Source organism: Anser anser (assembly GCF_964211835.1).
Source record: "Anser anser genome assembly, chromosome: 1".
Lineage (NCBI taxonomy): Eukaryota > Metazoa > Chordata > Aves > Anseriformes > Anatidae > Anser > Anser anser.
In genome coordinates, this window is record NC_139720.1 from 207,055,151 (window position 1) to 207,074,773 (window position 19,623).

A 19,623-nucleotide genomic window follows, 5' to 3' on the forward strand; every position below is an offset into this window, starting at 1 on the left:
AAAGGTTTCCTGGGCATTTCATTGCAATTTAGATCTACCCTGTGGGTCCAATCCATCTTCTGTTAAACTAATTGGAAAGACTCCTTTTGAGTGAGAATTGGATCAGATACAGAAGAGTAAGAATTACCAGCTGTGCCATTCTGTGCAATATTCTGCCATATCTTGTGGTGGTTCAATTAAATTCATATTACTCTTGTGAAACATACTTAATTATGTTTCATATTCAAGATGTTCGGCCTCCCTGAAAGATTCTGATACGTTTAATCCTTTGAATTTGGGAGCCAGCACTACAGTCCTTCAGCTCCCCAAACTGAGAAGTGTATGGACCTGAACAGATGAAGCAACATTTTGATGACAGTGGAGAACAGGATGAGGTAAATTCCAAAAAAAACATTTTATATGTTCATTTTTCTTTTATCCCAAATTTATCACAGAGTAACAAATTAATTGCCAGGAATCTAGCACAAGTTCCTGGAGGAACTTCAAGTTCCTGATTAGAAACCATAGCTCTACTAATACCAGTAGCTATCAATTATTTGCTGCCAATCCATCCCTGAAATAAACACAAGAGAGGGAGTTAAAATGTGTTCTTTAGTTTTAGTGACTCCTGCTGCAACAAGTAGTTGTACTGGGTTTATCTGGCGAGCTTTTGGTAGCAAGGGACTGCAGGGGTAGCTTCTGTGAGAAGAATCCATCAGCTGCCCTATAGGGGCTAGTTTCATCCAGCTCCAAAGGGACCCATTGATGGCCAGAGCCAAGCCAATAAGTGATGTTGTTTGTGCTTCTGTGAGAGCAGAGTTAAGAAAGGGAAAAAAAACTGCTGCATAATAGCATCTGGGAGAGCGAGGAGTGAGAAACAGCCCTGCAGCCTCCAAGGTGAGTGCAGCAGGAGGGCAGGAGGTGCTCCAGGCACGCAGCACAAGTTCCCCTGCGGCCCGTGGAGAGGCCCCTGGTGGAGCAGGCTGTCCCCCTGCAGCCCACGGGTCCCACACGGAGCAGATCTCCACGCTGCAGCCCGTGGAGGAGCCCCCGGTGGAGCAGGTGGATGTGGCCTGGAGGAGGCTGCGGCCCATGGAGAGCCCCCGCAGGAGCAGGCCCCGGGCCGGAGCTGCAGCCCGTGGAGAGGAGCCCACGCAGGAGCAGGGGGTCTGGGGGGAGCTGCCGCCCGTGGGGGACCCGTGCTGGAGCAGTTTGCTCCTGGGGGATGGACCCCGTGGTACGGAGCCGTGTGGGAGCAGTTCTGGAAGAGCTGCAGCCTGTGGGCAGCCCCCCCAGGCTCAGTTCGGGAAGGACGGCATCCCGTGGGAGGGACCCCACGTGGAGCAGGGGCAGAGAGTGACCATGAAGGAGCAGTGGAGATGAAGTGTCAGGGATGGACTGCTGCCCCCATTCCCCATTCCCCTGTGCCACTCGGGGGGAGGAGGTAGCAGAGGGTGGATGGGGGAGAAGGTGTTTTTAGTTTTCGTTGTTGTTTTTGTTTGTTTGTTTCTCACTGCTTTAGTTTGTTAGTAATATTTAAAAAATGTTATTAATATCCCTATGCTTTTTTGCCCGTGATGGTAATGGTTGAGTTATCTCCCTGTCCTCATCTCAGCCCTTAAGCCCTTGTTACCTTATTTTCTGCCCCTTTCCTTTTGACGGGGGGGAGTGAGAGAGCGGTTGTGGTGGAGCTCGGCTGCCCAGCTATATAAAACCACCACAGGAGTAGAGTGTTTTTCCCCTCCTTTAAGCTGATACAGACTAAACTGAAAAGAGAGGGAAAACTGTCTAGTAGATCTGGTTTTGAAGACACTTGTGGGTGGCAAACACTTCTTTCCACTCTGAGGTAGACATCTGAGGGATAAGCTTCCCTAATATTTAGAGAAAATATATGACTTCTTTAACAACTCAGATACATAGTCTCAAAGGGAAGTACCACAGATATTACAAATCAAGCTCATATAACTATGCCATGTGTATTTTATATGCTGTCTGCTGTTTGTAGGGTCAGGCCTTGTCTCTACTAGTCTTTTTAGCCAAAATGTCTTCAGTCAGTCATTCAATGAGGGATCCAAGCTGCTCTCAGTGTTATAAAATCATAGAATCACTGAGTGGCTTTGGGTTGGAAGGGACCTTGAAGACCACCTTGTTCTTCCCTCACCCCTCACCATAGGTGAGGGGAATCAGGTTGCTTAAAGCCCCATCTATCCAGTCTTGAACACCTCCAGGGATGGGACATCCACAGCTTCGTTCCAGTGCCTCACTACCCTCATAATAATTTCTTCCTAATATCTAATTTAAATCTCCCCTTTTTCAGTTTAGAACCAATACCCCTTGTCCTATCACTACAGTCCCTGACAAAGAGTCCCTCCCCATCTTTTCTGTAGGATCCCCTTAAATATTGGAAAGCCACTATAACATCTCCTTGAAACCTCTTCTCCAGGCTGAAAAACTCCAACTCTCTCAGCCTGTCTTCACAGGGGAGGTGCTCCAGCCCTCTGATCATCTGTCTGGAGAACCATGTTTATCTCTTCGGGTCAGAACCAGCTATGAAGGTCTTATAGCTCTGATTATTCTAGTCATCCTTTAAAAGCAAACAGCAAGCCGTGTTTGTTTGAGAAAAAGAGTCTGTGAATATCTCTGATGAGGGCTCACTGTGTTCCCTTTTGGTGTGTGGAGTCATAAGAGAGAGACTTCTCATTACTTCTCATTTGGTATCTGCTTATGGTTAAATCCTGAACTGCTAATGATGCAGGTTCCTCTCTTTTGAATCTAGAGCTCCCTGTCCTGAGAGATCTTCCTAATCATGGTTCTTTTTTTGTTTGTTTGTTTGTCTTGAGAAATCCTTTGCATTTTTATTTTATTTTATTTTATTTTATTTTATTTTATTTTATTTTATTTATTTTATTTTATGCTAAAGAATTGCACCTAGCAATTCTGGGATGCAGAAGGACAGGAGGTAAAAGAGACTGATTCTAGTTCTGTGCTCTGGGTACTCCTGTATGAAGAAAATAAACCCTTATTCTGGCTTTGCTTTCTTCACAGAATCACAGAATGGTTGAGGTTGGAAGGGTCCTCTGGAAATCATCTGGTCCAACCTTTCTGCTCAAGCACGGCCATGTAGAGCCAGTTGCCCAAGGCCATGTACAGATGGCTTTTGAGTACCTCTGAGGATGGAGGGTCACCTCTAATCTTCTGATTATATCTTATGACTAATAAAAATGTATAAAGATTCGTAATCAAGACACAGTTAGAGAGCATTGAAAGTCTGTATCTCTACACGTGCTACTTCCATAGGCCTTTTCACAGGATGTTGGAGGGTTCACTCCCAGAGACCATCTACTGTACCAAGGGTGGAGCAGCTGCACTTCCACACAGATGTCTAACTGATGCACTTAGGTATCACTAGAGAGAAGAACTTGGCCTTTAGACTGTTCCCTGAATGCTCTCAGAGATGTCATTAGCCCTCCCAGGAGGGGGGCTGAGCTTCAAACGTGCTCAGAAACAATCTGAGGGTAAAATCTGGGTGGTGTGAATCACTAAGCACTAACACAGAGCACCAGATCCACTCTGCAAGCCAGTTTTCAAACTAATTTTTCTTTTTTCTTTTTTAGATCTTCTGCAGAAAAATGGGGGACTCTACCTCACTCAAGCAAGTTCTGCAAGTATAATTGAAAGTATCACAGCAGGAGGGGTACCCAGCTGCAGTTGTATGATGGGCCAGCTAAGATCAAGGAAATGTTGATGCTCCATCAGTACTAACAAGATGCAGCTGTTGGAGGGGGCATTGTCAGGTTTGTAATTCAGACACCAGCTGGAGCTGCATAACCCAGATTTACTGGCACTCTGAACATACCACGAAGACAGTCTTTTCTCCTCTCTTTTGTTGTCAAGGAAGGAGGGAAGCAGAGATAAGTATATTTATTGCAAGCCCTTTACTTATGATATTATTTTGATTTGTGGTGAAAGTATTTGGAGCCCTGGTGCTGATGGCTCCGTTTTGGAGATTGAGAACATTTGATTGTTATTCTGAGAACATCAGAACGTAACGGGTTAGACAAAAGTGAGCCATTCTGAAGATACTTGTTATTCAAATATATATTGAGAGTTAATCTGCACTCTCAAGAAATATGGAAAATTTAATTAAATATGGAAAGGGGAAACTGAGACAGAAAGGAATAACATGATCATTCTATTACGGGTAGAACCAGGAGCAGACCCCAGTGTTCCTACAATCAACCTAAAGATGTTATTTAATATAATGTGATGCCTTCATGTTGTGACAGAAATAATACTGTGAATAAAATGTGGGCAGGTGTGAATACAATTTGTCAATAGAGTGCATAGGGCATCCAATTTGTCAATTGGTTGTCCAAAATTAGCTCAATTTAGAAATGAAGTGTTGTTTCTACATGAAAAATCAAAACATTTCATTTAGGAAGTGTAAAAATGGCATTTTTCCAGCAGCTAACCATTTCCGCCCATAATCAGCAGATGTGAGTACATAGAGACAACAATTTGCATGCAAATATAAGCATATAACTGAACAGAGACATGATGTTCATTTATCTTGTATTACTTATTATGTGTGTATATGTCTATAGATATTCAATATATAAAAAACTACTTAAAGTATTTTGCATTGGTCTTAGTTTGGGATTCTAAGTGTTTGCCCTGTTGGATTTCTTCTCAGGCCAGGGAGAAAGTCCTGTTTTGATCCTGGAAGACTGTCAAGGTATTGTCTGGCTTTCTTGTTCCTCTCCTTTTCCCAAAATCTTCTGAAACTCGAAAAAAAGCATGTGAAAACAGAGTGAAAAAGCTTTAACACAAATTCTTAGTGAGTTTCTTTGAGGGTAAGCAGTTAATTAGATTAAGTGTTTCAATTCTGAGAAGAATATATATATATATATATATAATTTAAAAAAAAAGTGACTGATTTTTTCATCTTCAAATAGTGAAGGGCCAGAAACTGAGCTTTACGTTATTATTACCACTGTCATCCTCACTAGCTTTCATGTTTTCTCTTAATGGAAAGACTTGTCTCTTTCTGTCAATCAGGATCTGTCAGTACAATGTTATTATGTCTGTGTTATTATTCAGAAACTTCTTTTCCAGTGTTAGCTGCTTTTTACCAACTGCAGTTACATAATGTAATTGTACTGCAGCACCAATGCAGTGCTTGAAAAGAGTTGGGGTGAAGAGCTTATTTTTCCTGATATCTAGCCTAGTTTGAACCGAGACTTCAAAAAATAGGACTGAGGCATTTCTTAGTTTCCATTTACTTTCAAAAAGCTGCAAGATTAAGTGTGAGGAGGCAGGAAAAAAAGCAAAAGAGACAAATTTGGAAGAAAAGGAGAAAAATGGAAGCAAATAAAATGAAAATAGGGGGAGAGTAAAGAAGAGGATGAATCAATGCAACATAAAACATTGATCTCATTTGTCTCATTTGTCTTTTGAGTTTATTAGAGATTGGGAACTTACCAAAACATTTAAATTTATTTTTAGTTGACCCCAAATTATTTTTATTAAGTTAAATTCATGAAAATTCAAGGTTTTTTTTTTTTCATTCTCTTTGCATCGTGTACAATAAATGAGTTCAGTTTGATTTTTTTCTCCTTAAAAATATTCCAAATGCATCATCTGTAATTGTTTGCACCTCATCACTAAAATTTGGTATTTGCAACAAGTCCTATTCAATCTTAAAATACATTTTTTTCAGGATACAATGATAGACTTCTAATTTTTATTCCTCCAATGCCTGATTCTAATCCCCATTCAGAGATTTATAAAATGTTCCCTTTTTAGGTATCAGAGATCAAGGGGGGAAAATGGCTTTCAAAAGGCCACTGCTTCCTCAGCGGTGAAGTGTGTATCATGAAATGCCTGAAGCTTTGATGATATTCTCCAGTGAAGTGACTGCTAAATTTGAATTGAAGCATAGGATGAAATAATTTCTCACTACTATAGGTCATTAAAGAGTACTTATCCCATTGTGTATGTGCATTATGATACATTCTTAAAACTCCTTTCCGTGAATTGGTTGAGAAAGAAGTTACTGAGATCCTGCTCAAAGGACAGTCCAGTATGTCAATTCTTTCTTCATTGCCTCGTCCTTCTCTTTTGAAGATATTAGCTAAATGTTACTGACTGTGTTTGAGTTTTTCAGATTCTCTGGCTTAGACTGCCAGTTCTTTCATTTAGCAACATTTTAGAATGAGCTGTGAAAAGCAAACAAACAAACAAAAAAAAAGAAAAACAAGAAGCTCTATAGAAGCTCTATATGCAGGCATTGCTTCAGAACTTGTCTGGATGCTCTTTTGCTAATTATCTTAAAGCACTGAAAATTCATACCATAAATAAAAATGAATTTCACAACCAACTTTTAACAAACTCATGATAACATAAAGAAGAAGTAAAACCATTCCAACAATTTAGAAAGCAAAACCCATGAATATGGCTGCGATTTGAAAAGAAAAAAAAAAAAAGGCAATGGCAAAACTGTGTACCTGTACTTAGTATGATACCTATTAGTGTGTTCCTTCTTTCCAGAAGAATGTGGGTATTCTCTGGTTCCTCAGCAGATAATGTGAAATTGTAACATCAGGTGTTGCACTTCAGGGTTATCTCCATGCAAACTCTGTTTGCATTTGGTTTGTTTCTGTAGCTTCTTCTAAAAACTGTGGTTCCATCTATGTAAGCAGTAATAACAGCAGGAGCTGAAGGCAAGCCTGTGTTGGCCACAAGCTTTTGAAGACCTACTGTGGGTACAATGTGAAAATGTGGAAAACTACTTTAAAATGCTCAGAACTCTTTACTAGATTTGGAGTGTTACAGAATAACAGGAGATAACAGAATAACAAATGCCATTTCATCTTAGTGATTGAAATGGCTACCATCTAGCACTGGAAAATTATAGAAAAGTTGTGTTTAAAAATAAATCTGGTAAGATTATGCTCCTGCTCAGTTCCACTCTGATTTTATTTTAAAAGTTTTTTATGGTTTAGGCAAGCTGACACTTAGAAGTGATGTTAGGTTTAACATAACTTAAAACATGTTATACCTGAGAACACATTTTATTTTTAAAACAGTAAGAGCTAGAAGAGCAAACCGTGTATTCTGCCTTTGAACATCTCATTGAAATTTTGTGTTCAGTCTAACAGCATGAACCTCTTAATATATACTTTCTTTTCTTAAATAGAAAAAAAGAAGTCATGATAGTTTGTTTAACCGCTGTGATAGCGATTGGAGATGAGTCCGATCTCTGAGGCTGAGATTGCCACTTTCTCTACTTTGACAAAAAGTATTCTTCATAGACCAGCCAAGGCAATGATGGGAGTAGTCCACAGTAGGCTGCCATGTTAAACAGCAATCACATCACCTAGGTGCTGGGCAAGGCAGCATCTACTGTACATTGAGGAAGAAATGCCACAATGGCTGTTATGAGAAGATAGTGTGAGCCTTCGTGTCATTCCTGGGGGGGTGAACAGAAGGTATCTGCTCATATCCTCAGTGTCAGTGCTGTGACATTAGGAGGTATTCAGATAAAGAGGGATCGTTTAAATGCTTTTACTAGAGACACAGCAACAGCCACGATCTCAACACTATGTGCAAAGGTTTGCTTGAATGAAGGGAGACCTTCCTTTAAGAAGGCAACAAACTGAGGAGAATTTGATGCCAGCTACAAGCAATGCCCTGCATTTCTGCTGCAATTGTAGCAGTGGATGCAGTATCCTCAAGTGCTACAGAGGGCCAAATAGGCTTGGCTCACTCTCTGCTTTACTATAAAGGGGGAAGACTGATCCTGGCATGACCAATAATGCTCTTCTATCTCTTTCATATCTTGTGGATCATCTACTTATCCATTCCTTATTAAGACTAAGGGTCTTACAGTCTTAGTTGTGAGGAATATATTAAAGTATTTTTCATATTTACATATACACATATGTATTTAACAATTACATTATTTGCTGTACATCTGGAAATTTCATGACAGTCTGTTTTCCTTATTCATGCCATGTATACAGCTATGATAGAAAGGATGGTAAGGTTTCTAATGTAGGTTTAGGATTTAAAGGATAAAGAACATGCTGTACCACAGGCTTCCTGTGTATTGTTGGGAGAGTAACTTTTCACAACGTATCTCTCCATAAACTGAAGGGAATGCTGTTCCTTAGGAGTATTTCAAAGACAAATAAAACAAACAAACAAGAAGATATACCACAACTATAGTAATATGGCTATTACTGTATTTTCATGTAATTGCAGTGTATGAAGTCAATGATAGATTTTCTGCTCAAGCAAATGGATGTCAAATCAACTGAAGTCAAAAATAAGAATGTTCTACTCTCATCATGTCTGTGAGAAATGAATCTTCTATATACAACTGATGCATGGTCAAATATTAGATGATGGAATTATCCGGAAGACAGACAAAAGCATAGAAGGATTGAGATTATGGAACTATTACAAGACAAAGATGTGCTTTGAAAAAAATCAAAAAAAGGCTCTGATTCATTCAAAGAGAGGTGACAACATCTAGATACAATGATAAGGGTAAAAGAGAAAGTTATATTAAACATAAAAATGGGCAAAATTAGTTGAATTTCTGTTATACTGGGAGATGTTTCAAATCCTTTGGATTGTTATGGCATTTTTATTGGAAGTCATATAACTTTCTCAGTAATGGTGGAATGAATGAACTATGGGAATGTTGCATTGATTCTTGGATACTTGAATACTCTGGGCTTGCTTGTGACTGTAGAAATCAAATCCTGTCATTGAAATCAGAGGGAATGAGAACTCTTTGTAAAATTCTTACATGAACCTTGTTTCGTTGTTTGACAAGTGTACCAGCATCCTTACTCTTCATCTGAAATGAGAACAAGAGGAGACAGAAGTATGACAAAATCCCCGAAATCCTCCAACTATCTGGATTAAATGGTCTAAGTATCATAAACAATAAAACTAGATTATAGTTTGCTGCTAGTGAAATTCAACAATAAATTATAGGCTTAGTGGAACTAGGAAGAAAACATGAGGTGTATGATTATACGTCATTCTCAGATTAAGAAATTCCTGGGATCTAGGTTGAGGTCTTTGCAGCACTAAGATTGTTTCTAGATTGAGTTCTTGGGTCATTCATCCTTGCAAATACATAATAAGCATCTGTAATTCCTGGTAGATCTACAAAAAGTACACACTTCACTGTTAGGACCTCTGTGTATTTCCAAAGAAGCTGCCTCAATATTTTCTATTTGTGACTGATACCCTGAGGGTCAAATCTCTGCTCAAATATGCTCTGTAGGTTTATGGTTCTAGGACATAAATGTATTGTTAAAAATAACAACAACATTGATAATCTTTCTCAAATAAAGCTAACATTTTTTTCCATTCAATGTTAAAACTCAAAGAACCATAAGAGAACCAGATCGAAACAATGGCAATAAGAAGGCTGAAAGAAGAGAATCTCACTATGTTTACAGGGCTAAGACCTCTGAAAAGATAAAAGCACACTGACTGCAAAACATGGAGGTGGAAAAAGAGGTAGCAAGAACTTGAAGATAATCCAGAGGATTCATTCACAGTTTATGATTGGGGTTTAAGCAGAGGCGTAAGTTAGTTAAGATAGTAGGATTACCTAGAAAATATATTTATTGCTAGCAAATAAGAACAATAAATATCACTCAGAGCAGTTTCAGTTTCTCATTCACAGGTTCTTGCTCTTACAGGATGCCAGATTTAACATTATAAGCAGTCTAGCTGAAAAACAAACAAACAAAATGACATAACTGATAACGTAGGTTTGGAAAAAAAAAAAAAGCTCTAATGCTTCGAGATAAATTGATGCAAAACTGCTACTTCTCCTTGACTCGTTAACTTTTCTGTACCAGGCCTCATATTAAATAATGGTTTTAAATGTCGCAATAAATGAATGTACACTTATCATCTCTGGAAAAGGTGTTTGAAGCAGAGAAGAAACAAAATGAAGAGTTGGTTGAGGCTTATTTACCATAGTGAGTCAAAAACTGTGTCCTTCAGAAGGATCTCCTTGTTCTTTACTAAATGTTGATTCATTTTGATTGCATAAAATGAAAGCAAATGTTCAAAGAAAATAAATTTCTATTTTTTGTTGTTGTTTTATCATAACACGGGAATTGTTGAATTATCATGAAAGCATAATATTGCAAAGCTTTATCTCCTCATTTTTAGAAAATAGTAATCTTTTAGAAGTTATTTTTTGGTCCTTAAGTTAATATTTTCATTTCTACTAGAATTATAACAGGGCAGAGCTGTTGTCAAAAGAGTATAATGTATTAAAATTGTATTCAGGATTTGATATTCTACTGTTCCTACTTTCAAACTCAAACAACAGCTATACCCAGCACCCTACTGGTAAATATATTTCCTTTGATCATTGAAACATTACTGATTTGATTGATAAATATTACATCAACAGATACTTTTGCTTTTGTTTGCTCAGTATGAGGTTTTCAAAAAGAGACAGTTTCTTTAAGGCCAAACAAATTTATTTTGTACTCCATGTTTTGCTTTTCATTTTGGGCTATGTATTTATCACTAAAATGTGTTTTATATCCACAGTAACAGGAACAGATGGAATTGGAGCCCATTACATTTTTCCAAATGGGAACACATCTGGAGCATAAATGATTTTGGCTTACCAAAATGGAAGGAATGGTAACTTAGTACCATGACTGTGTATTATGGTAATACAACCTTTAATAACATTTGTTGCACTTTTATTCAAGTAGAGGAGATATAGGTGGCATGAAGTCAAGATTTTCCCTATAGTTAATAACTTACGTTATTAGCAGAATATTAATCAGCATCAAAATATTATAGATTCAACATTCTAAAAAATACTTCTCTGTGGAAGGGAAAAATAGGACTGAATGGTAAAAAGTGTGGTTTCTGTGGGGCAATAGGACTCTCTCAGGGTCTTGTTTCTACAGGACTGTTCTCTCTCACTCTCTCTCTTGTATAGTACCAGTGCAATAGTTGAGTTTCCAGCCTTGACGCTTGAAGGGTAGGAACACCTGTTTCAATCATCTTCTGGGTCACAGGGTGCTGCAGGTATTTCCATCCCTCCTTGCCTGTTGTGTGTGTTTGCATACTTTTTAATCCTCCTTCACTGCTCCCCTTCCCCAATCAGCTTGCTGAGGTCTGTCGTTGTCACTTCCCCCTGAGCTTTGTCAGGCAGATTATTGTTATTATTAAACAACAATCAAATTATTTTCTAGAAAAACAAAAACACTGTCTTTCAGAAAAATCAGGACTCCCCAGATAAACTACAAAGACCAAATCATGTACTAAGCTTCAAAAAATGGATATATATAAAAATGAGGCACTTTGTTAAAAAGAAGATAAAAAATGAAGGTAAGAGAATTAAAATTTAGCAGGTGTTATACAGACAGCTGAGGCTGTATAACAGCCTCATGGAAAGCTCATCGTTTTTCCCAAGTGCATCACAATAAGTGTACACCACCTACTAAAAAGTAGGAACTGCTAAGCAGAAAAGAGATTTTATTTATTTATTAAATTAAGATGGTATCAGTTGATAACCTAAAAGTTGCATCCAAATGAAGAAAATAGAATGGATCGTAAGCTCTGGAAAACTGCACAGGTGTCAAGAAGCATTCATCAGTTTCAGTGGAGGAAGATCAGCAGTGAATTCATGCAGGAGTCTGTGCTTGGACCTGCCTTTTAACATATTCATAAATGACCTGATAAAGGGGATGCTGTGTTATGACAAAGTTTGCTGATGATACAGTTACTTAAGGTAAAACTGGTGAATACCAGTTATGAAAGGACCAGAAGGTCCTTACAAGACTCAGTGGCTGAATATGGTAGATGAAATTAAATGTAGAGAAATATAAAACAATGTATGTGTGGTGTGAACAAAATATCATAGCTTCACATACAAAATGATAGATCCTGAACTCTCTCCAGCCACTGGGGATTGAGACCTTGGTACTGGGATAAGCAAAACATCAGTTCATCATCAGTAAAATTTAAAAGAAAATCTTAGGACTTGGAGAGAAAGGAAAACAGAACAAAACAGAAGCTAGTTATATGAAACCTTGGTCTGCCACAAGTTGAACACTGAGGGGCTTTTATAGTTTCTTTATAAATTGCAAAAAAAAAAAAGTCATATATTAGAACCGGAAAATGTTCAGAGAAGAGAAACAAAGATGATCAAAGCTTTCATGCTGTTCACACAAGCAATGCCTGCTCTCTTCAACATGAAAAGGAGATGATTCAGGTTGATCCAGAGTTCTACAAAATGATGAATGGCACAAGGAGGTTATATAAGGAACAGCTCCTTGCTCTGTCCTCCAGCACAATAATTAGGGCTCATGAAATGAGGCCATAAAGATATAGATTATTCACAAAATTCACAAAATTCAAGGAAGGGAATTCCCTAAAGTAATCCCCAGGTGATGTTGCAGTGGGATGTATGTTCACTTATGCAACTTTCTGGAGCATCAGAGACCCCAAATAATTTATTGAGTTCAAGACTTATCAACCAAGTTACTCCCAGTGTACCTGGTCCAGTGGCAATATGAGTTTTGGAGTTTTCGATTAGCAGTCCTTACCTTTTCCTGGGTCCAAAAACGTTTACATTTTTCTCCGCTGTTTTTTAATGAAAATAAATTATTGCTAGTCAATCTGCATAACTTTCCTGATAGTGTATATCAAGTCTGATTTAAAGTCTTATTTAAGATTAAAAATAAAACAAATTTTCATTTTCCTTCCATTTTTTTTTTTTTGAGGAAAGGTCTGCCCATGCAGATTTTCCATTGTTGTACAGAGATGGATCATCACATCTTTGCTCCATTAAAGAATAGCTCTGCATCTGAGACTGAAACTGTAATGGCCTTTTGCTGTCATATCACACTGTGGTTTCAAAACTTACTGGCTAAATTGCTGTTTCCAATAAGTCACTTTTAACCCTACAGCTCTGGACTTTTTTTCTTTCTATCGAATGTGTGTTCTCCATTATTATTTTCCTTCCCTTCTGCATTTAACTTACATTTCCTCATGACATTTCATTTAGAGGTTTCCTGCTTATATGTGTAAACTTTCTAGGTCATTTGCCCTCACTGCTGTTGGTGACAACTTCACATTGAATACAATTTACATGTATCATACTTTCTGATGTATATGAAAAGTCAGAATGATTTTCTTCTTTTTGTGCTATCTAAGAAATATTAAGAGTGTCATCTTGAATCTTCCAAGCTGTGATCAGTACTTGAAGTGATTTTTACTGGCCACCAAAGCCCAACAGAGTCTGAACATTACAGGTAGTTGGGTGCTTGAAGGTGCAGGTAGAGGCCTTGAAGGCTTTGCCAAAGTACCTAGGTATGAAGTTCTAAATACTGAACTAATTTGACATTACTGTCAGGTTGAGGCTGAAATTCTTCACCCTTCTCCTTTCTCAAAAGCTAGCATGCTTCTCCAGACCCATCTTCTGGGATGCAAGAGGTACCGATTTCTCAGATCTCTTCATACAGTGGTGGAAACAAAATTGAAGTTTTCCACTGCCCAGGCCAGTCTTCGAATCATGAGATGTCAGTCAAAATGTACAGTTGATGTCTCATCTACTGCATTTTGTTAACCTAGACCCCCATTAAAAAAATAAAAAAAATCTATTCTTGTTGTTGTTTAATTTAAATTTAAGTTTAACAATAAGAAGCAAAAGAAAGAGAGAAACAAAGAGTGAATGAATTTAGGCTCACCAGTTCTTGCAAAGATTGCCTCAAGAAGAAAGCTCCAAGTAGCTTGAAGGAATTAGGGGATTTAATACAAATGGATCAGGGAAAATTCTCGTTTCACCTTGCCATCTCCTGCCTTGCTTTTAAACCCTTTATTTTCTAATTCTTTGAAAACTTCCATCTTTCTCTTATGCAAGTTCTTCATGTGATTTGAGGGGGAAAAAATAAACTTTTATCTATTAGCAATTATTTCAGGGAATCAGAGGCAAATTTTACTAACAATTATTGGAACTGAAAGCAAGACCTTGAAGTCAAACAGGCAAAGGACAGATTTTCAAGACAGCTGGGATCCTCTGGGTTTGCTATACTCCTGAGTCCTGCTGTGGGAGACATAAGTAGAGCTGTAGGCAAAGTAAATAAAGTGAAATGCAGTGCTTTCAAATTTTGTACCAACTTGATTTTTGCTTTGCAGTGACATTTCAGATGTGCCAGCATTGTGATCCTTCTATGTTTAGAGACAGGGAAATAAGACCTTTATTTACCTCCAGAGAGAAATCGTCTTGATCAGCCTAGCCCACTAATTAAGGCTGCTCTTGGACTCCTGTTGAACCGGATGGGACTGATCGATTAAACGATTTTATTTATTTATTTATTGAAATGGAGGTCTAGATTAACAAAAATGCAATAAATGAAGCATTAACAGTACATTCCATGATTCAAAGACTGGCCTGTGGAAAACTTTGAATCTGTTTCAATCTCTGTAGGAAAAGATTGTTATCTCCTATATCCCAGCAAATAGTTCTGGAGTAGTAGGCTAGCTTTTGGGAAAGGAGAAAGGTGGAAAATTTTATCCTCTCATTGTTGCAGTTCTTCGCACAAGTTATCACCAAGCAGAGATGAGAATACAGGCATTTCTTTCACTAGGTGTAAGCTTTGATGTCTGAGCTGGTGAATTACCTTGCCATTTAACTCAGGTAACTTTGCATATTCCATGTCAAATGTAAATGCTCCAAAAGGAGGGATTAAGGAAAACAATTGCTGAAAGGTTTAGAATGATGAGATGATTCAGCCAGGTGTGAGGTTGTGTGTACAAAAACTCAGTCAGACAAGGAAACTACTTGAGAAATTAGGATTCTCATACCGTAGATGTCTCTTTTTCTCTCTTCTCCCCCCTCCTCCAAGTGCCAAAACCACAAAAGAAAACTTTTTTTTTTGATTTATAGATTTCATAGATATCAAAACAGTGTATCTCATTTCTCCTAGCATTTGTGATACTAAGGCAGATGCATCTTTATCAAAGTATCCCCTTTTCATTAAGGTTAATTCGGTGATAAAACTAAATATCAGTGGAACAACAACAAAGTTTTATACAGCCAATCACAAGAAATCTCTTTCAACTTTAGATGCTCAGGTTGTGTCCTCTTGCTTAAGACCACAATTTCTAGTTTTAGCGTAAAAGTAAGATCCATCCCACACGGGAGTTAAATATTGAGTGAAAAAAAAAAGTACAAGACAGCAAAGCAGCTACAAAGAGAAAGAAAATGTAAAGAATACAAAAAAATGTAGAAACTCATTTTTTTTCAGGTCATTGAGAGGCAGAATTATGCAAAAGATGAATTTTGCTTCTTAACGCTGAGGTCCCTCTCTTAGCACAAAAGGGAAACAGCTTAAGATTGAACACACCAGACTCCACAGCAGTGACTCATGACTGAGTTTCTGGGTGACTAACGTAAGGTGACATGCCATAAGCTGCCTATGAATGCAGATTTTGAATACTGGTGGCTCAAAATACTGGGAATATATAAAATGAAAAGACGACTGTTCAGAGAAATCATACAGGAAGGCATTTGAGGACAAGCAGATACAAAGTTCTGTAGGGCTCTGGCTCTGCCCTGCACAGGCTAGAAGCTGATGAACATCACTCAGGGGGAAGGTTTGCGGTGTACTAAATCTGCTGCACTTCAGAGGCGTGTTTCTTCTAACCCCCTTCTATTCATTCTCCCCTGTGCACATGTTTCAGCCATTTCTCTGGCACTACATTTAGCAATCCTGCAAAGAATTTCTTCAACTCTGATATGATGAAAAAATAACTAACCAAAAATAGGTTTTGTGTTTGAACATCAAACTCAACTGACTCACCTTGCAGCTGAACAGCTATTAAATCCCACACAACCTGCAGGTGGGGGCAGAAGAACAAAGTGAGATACTGCTTTCTAATGAAGACTAAAGTTATGCTGAATTATGTGGATCACAAGCAACCCTACCAGATTACACTCTGTTCTGACTGGGGTTGCAAGTGCTTGCAGTTTGGGTCTGAGAACATGCCAAGACAATGTTAGTTATACCTCTCAAACACTTCAAGTACTCCACAAAACACTCCTGGTACTCCATTTAAATTTTTGTGCAAGCAAGGTTTTGCGTTGTCCCAAGTTTTCATGCTGCACTAACCCTCACAGTTGCTCTGTGTAAAATGCTGATGATTATGTGTAACTCTCGCTCAGCCACAAGGAAAGACTCCGTGTTTTTTATTAACCAGGAGAAAACAGGATATAACTCTGGAAATATTAAAATTAAATTCTAAATGATAATGCAGAATTCAGTTAAATATGTAAGACATGCCTAGGATCTTATATATAGCTTAGTTATTCCTGTTAAATAGAACCCTGTTCTGTCCATGTAGGGCTTGTGTTATGGTGTAATGGGTAATGGCATACCCTGAATGGTAATATTTCATTTACTTGAAAGAGGGAAAAGGAAGAGGAATTAGCAAGGACCTTATTTTAACTGCAGTCTCTGGTTCCATGGTAAGGGAAAGGATCCAGAAACAATGGGAAATGGAGGGTGGCATTTGCTGGACAATCTCAGGACAATATGGGACATTTTTAAAGGTCCTCTCTTCAGTGGAGATTATAGGCAACAAGGAGACAGGACCCTGAAATTTTGAGTAAGACTTCTGTAGATCAGGTAGACTGACAAAGATTAATGAACTGAGAATAGAAAAGGGGTTTATGCAACAACTCATTCTTGGGAAGTTCATACACTCTAACTCCAACTGCTGGTTTTAACCAAAATGCTCCAGCAATCACTGTATTTTGAATCTTTATGCATTCCCTTTAAGGATATGAACCAGAGTCCGTATCATCAGAATTTATAAATGCAATGCTAATACGCAGTTCAGTGAGGGGATCTGTGTGGATCTCTCTTTAACATCATAAGTAACATAAATAGCATTCAAAATTTAGCACACGTATTACTGTCACCCTACTAAGTTTTATACTGAAGTACTTTCATATTCCATTATACATCTCCTTTTACTTTTCGTAGCATTTGCATGGACCTTGATTTCTGGAGAGAACAGCTTTTGGTAAAGATTGAAGTACAATAAAAGTATATATTTTTGTGAAGAGTAATTTGCCCATTTTGTCCCATCATACTTCATTTAATCCTATTAATGCAACAGATTAATTCTTGTTCTGCTTGTCAGTGACTATCTGAAACACTTGTAAGGTTTAAAAATAGAAACATCACAAACACATTGTCTCCTTGTTCTGTTTCAGCATGAACAATACCAATGCAGCTACTCTAAAAATTACGTGTACACAACAATGAAAATTTGAGAGCTTCTACTTCCTTTTTCTTTCTCTTTCATTTTAGAGAACGTGAAATAGAGATTGTGAGAAATAAGTGTGTGAGGGTAAGATGAGGACATTGCAGGACCTTATTTGCTATTATTTGTTTAGAGGCAGAATTTTTAACTTGAAAGGAGATGAATCAGGTTAATTCTTGTTAAACTTTTTTGTTATAGGGCATTATCTCACCTGAGTCTTAGCAGTGTAAGCTTGTTTAACTCTGTGTTTCTGTGTAACAGTCTACTTCTTCCCTATAATTAATCCCTTGGGCTTTCTACTTTGTACGACCCAAAGTTGTAGTAATGATGTCAATTTTATATATCTGCATGGAAGTCAGTGGACCTACACAGTGGTATAAGAATTATCTTGTCTATGCTTTCCACAGGAGATGCAACACCAGATGTAGTACTTCTCGAATGTTAATACAAACTATTGATGTAGAATATTATCCCAATTGTAGGAAAGAATTGTGTAGAAACAAATGTGGGGTAGAAAGCAATTTCCGCTTCCTAACGTAATAAGAGCTGGGAAAAAAAGCTAAGCTTGGCCATGTGGGTGAAGATCATGATGCTTTAATAAGCAGATCACAGGAAATGGGAGAAAGATGGAACCGGAAAGTTGGACTGTCTGTGGCCTTTTATCAGAAGGGGATCTACTATGTTAATGCATGTAGATAATACAGAATGAATGAATTACTGGTAGGTAATAACTGAATCCATCTGTGATGGGATGGTATACACATCTGAGGATTTGTATTGCTGTATGCTGGTGTGAATTTCTGATCTGTCTCCTGTGGGTGGTGAGGATGAGAGAATTAATTTCTAATATATGATATCAAATATCTTTTAAATATCTTTATATGGAGATTGTACCATACTAAACTGAGAAACAAGATAAGTTTTTTTTTTTTTTAAATAAGTGATGATGACACCATTTAAACCAAAAAGATACAAGCTTCTTAAATTGAAAAGGTGCATGTTTCTGCAGTCTAATCTGACATATGCATAAATCAGACAATGTAGTAGAATTAATACGTAGCCATTTGTTCGGTTCAACTTTCTTATTATGGCTTGCAGCAGATGTTATTGTATCAGCAAAACCTTGATAATATACTTTGATAAATATACATTCTTTTGATTTCAGAACCATGCAGAACAACAAAATAGTTGATCTGACAAAAGTAGAGAAACAACAGAAAGTCTGCAATACTTACATGATCTCTTTTGGGAAGATGAGAGTAGTCAAGACAGCAAGAATTTGTGTTGATTTCAGGGCTTTCCTTTCCCAAATTCCCATATCGCTAACCTGTCACATTTGTTCTCATAAAATGTGTCTGTGATACCCTGTATATAACAACACTGAAGCATTTCCTCTGTTATACTTTGTCATATATCTATCTCCCTCTTAGATGCTCTGCCATCTTGACTGGAACACTAATTTAAATTAATGAGCACTGTAGCTACTGTGATTATCCCATATATTGTGATAACTTTGTATCCACAATATTTTTCAGTTTCAGTATTTTTCCTCCAGCTTCTCTATAAATGTCCGTTATTCAGTTTACAGTTGGAACATATGACAAAGGGTTATTCAGTTACCTGTCCTTTGATGTGATGTCTAACTATTGCTCATTTGCACGAAAGTATTCTAAGCCGAGGATTTCAGTGTCAGTTACAATAAAGCCTTCTTTAATACAGGTGTTTAGTCCTGCTGCTGTTGCTAATTATGATACTGCAATTTGTATTCTGGTAATTATCAGTCCACCTAAAGGAAAAGTTTTGGAGAAAAAAATTGGCAAAGTAATCATAGACTTATATTACCACATATACGATTTTATAAAATGCAGACTTTTATTATTCCACTTTTATTATCATTAACAAACACTTCCAATTTAAACTTCTCTTCAGTACTGTTTTTGTGAAAGCAAAAATTATTTCAATATTCTGTAACTTGGTAACTGCAGATAAACTGGCCAATAGAACAATTTTCTAACTAGAAATTGTTGTTTCATTAACACTCACAGATTGATTTCAGTAAAATTTCATTTTAAAAAAATTAGTTATACCAGAAAAAAAATTAAAAGTTTTCATTCCTTGAGTTCCAAAATATATTATTTTCTTGTGGTATGTTTTTGTACTGCTCATGATAGGGAACCACTGGATACTAAAATCAATGACAAATGGTCAGTTAGAACACCAATTTATCAGCTAGAATACCAATTTCAAAACTAATTATCATTTAGAATACTAATTATTAACACAGTGGATATGAGATGTCATACC

General features: G+C 37.5%; 1 long non-coding RNA gene across 4 annotated transcripts; it reads left to right on the forward strand.

Moving 5' to 3' along the window:
- Window positions 1-457: 457 nt before the first annotated feature.
- LOC310901208 lies at window positions 458-10,095 on the forward strand. 4 transcript variants are annotated; one of them, XR_014585636.1, is made up of 4 exons: window positions 458-876; window positions 3,594-3,773; window positions 4,673-4,714; window positions 8,245-10,095. It is a non-coding gene; the product is annotated as an uncharacterized lncRNA (long non-coding RNA). The 4 variants fall into 4 exon arrangements; XR_014585637.1 differs by lacking the exon at window positions 458-876 and adding an exon at window positions 1,840-2,534; XR_014585638.1 differs by lacking the exons at window positions 458-876; window positions 3,594-3,773 and adding an exon at window positions 3,900-4,042.
- The last annotated feature ends 9,528 nt before the right edge of the window (window positions 10,096-19,623 follow it).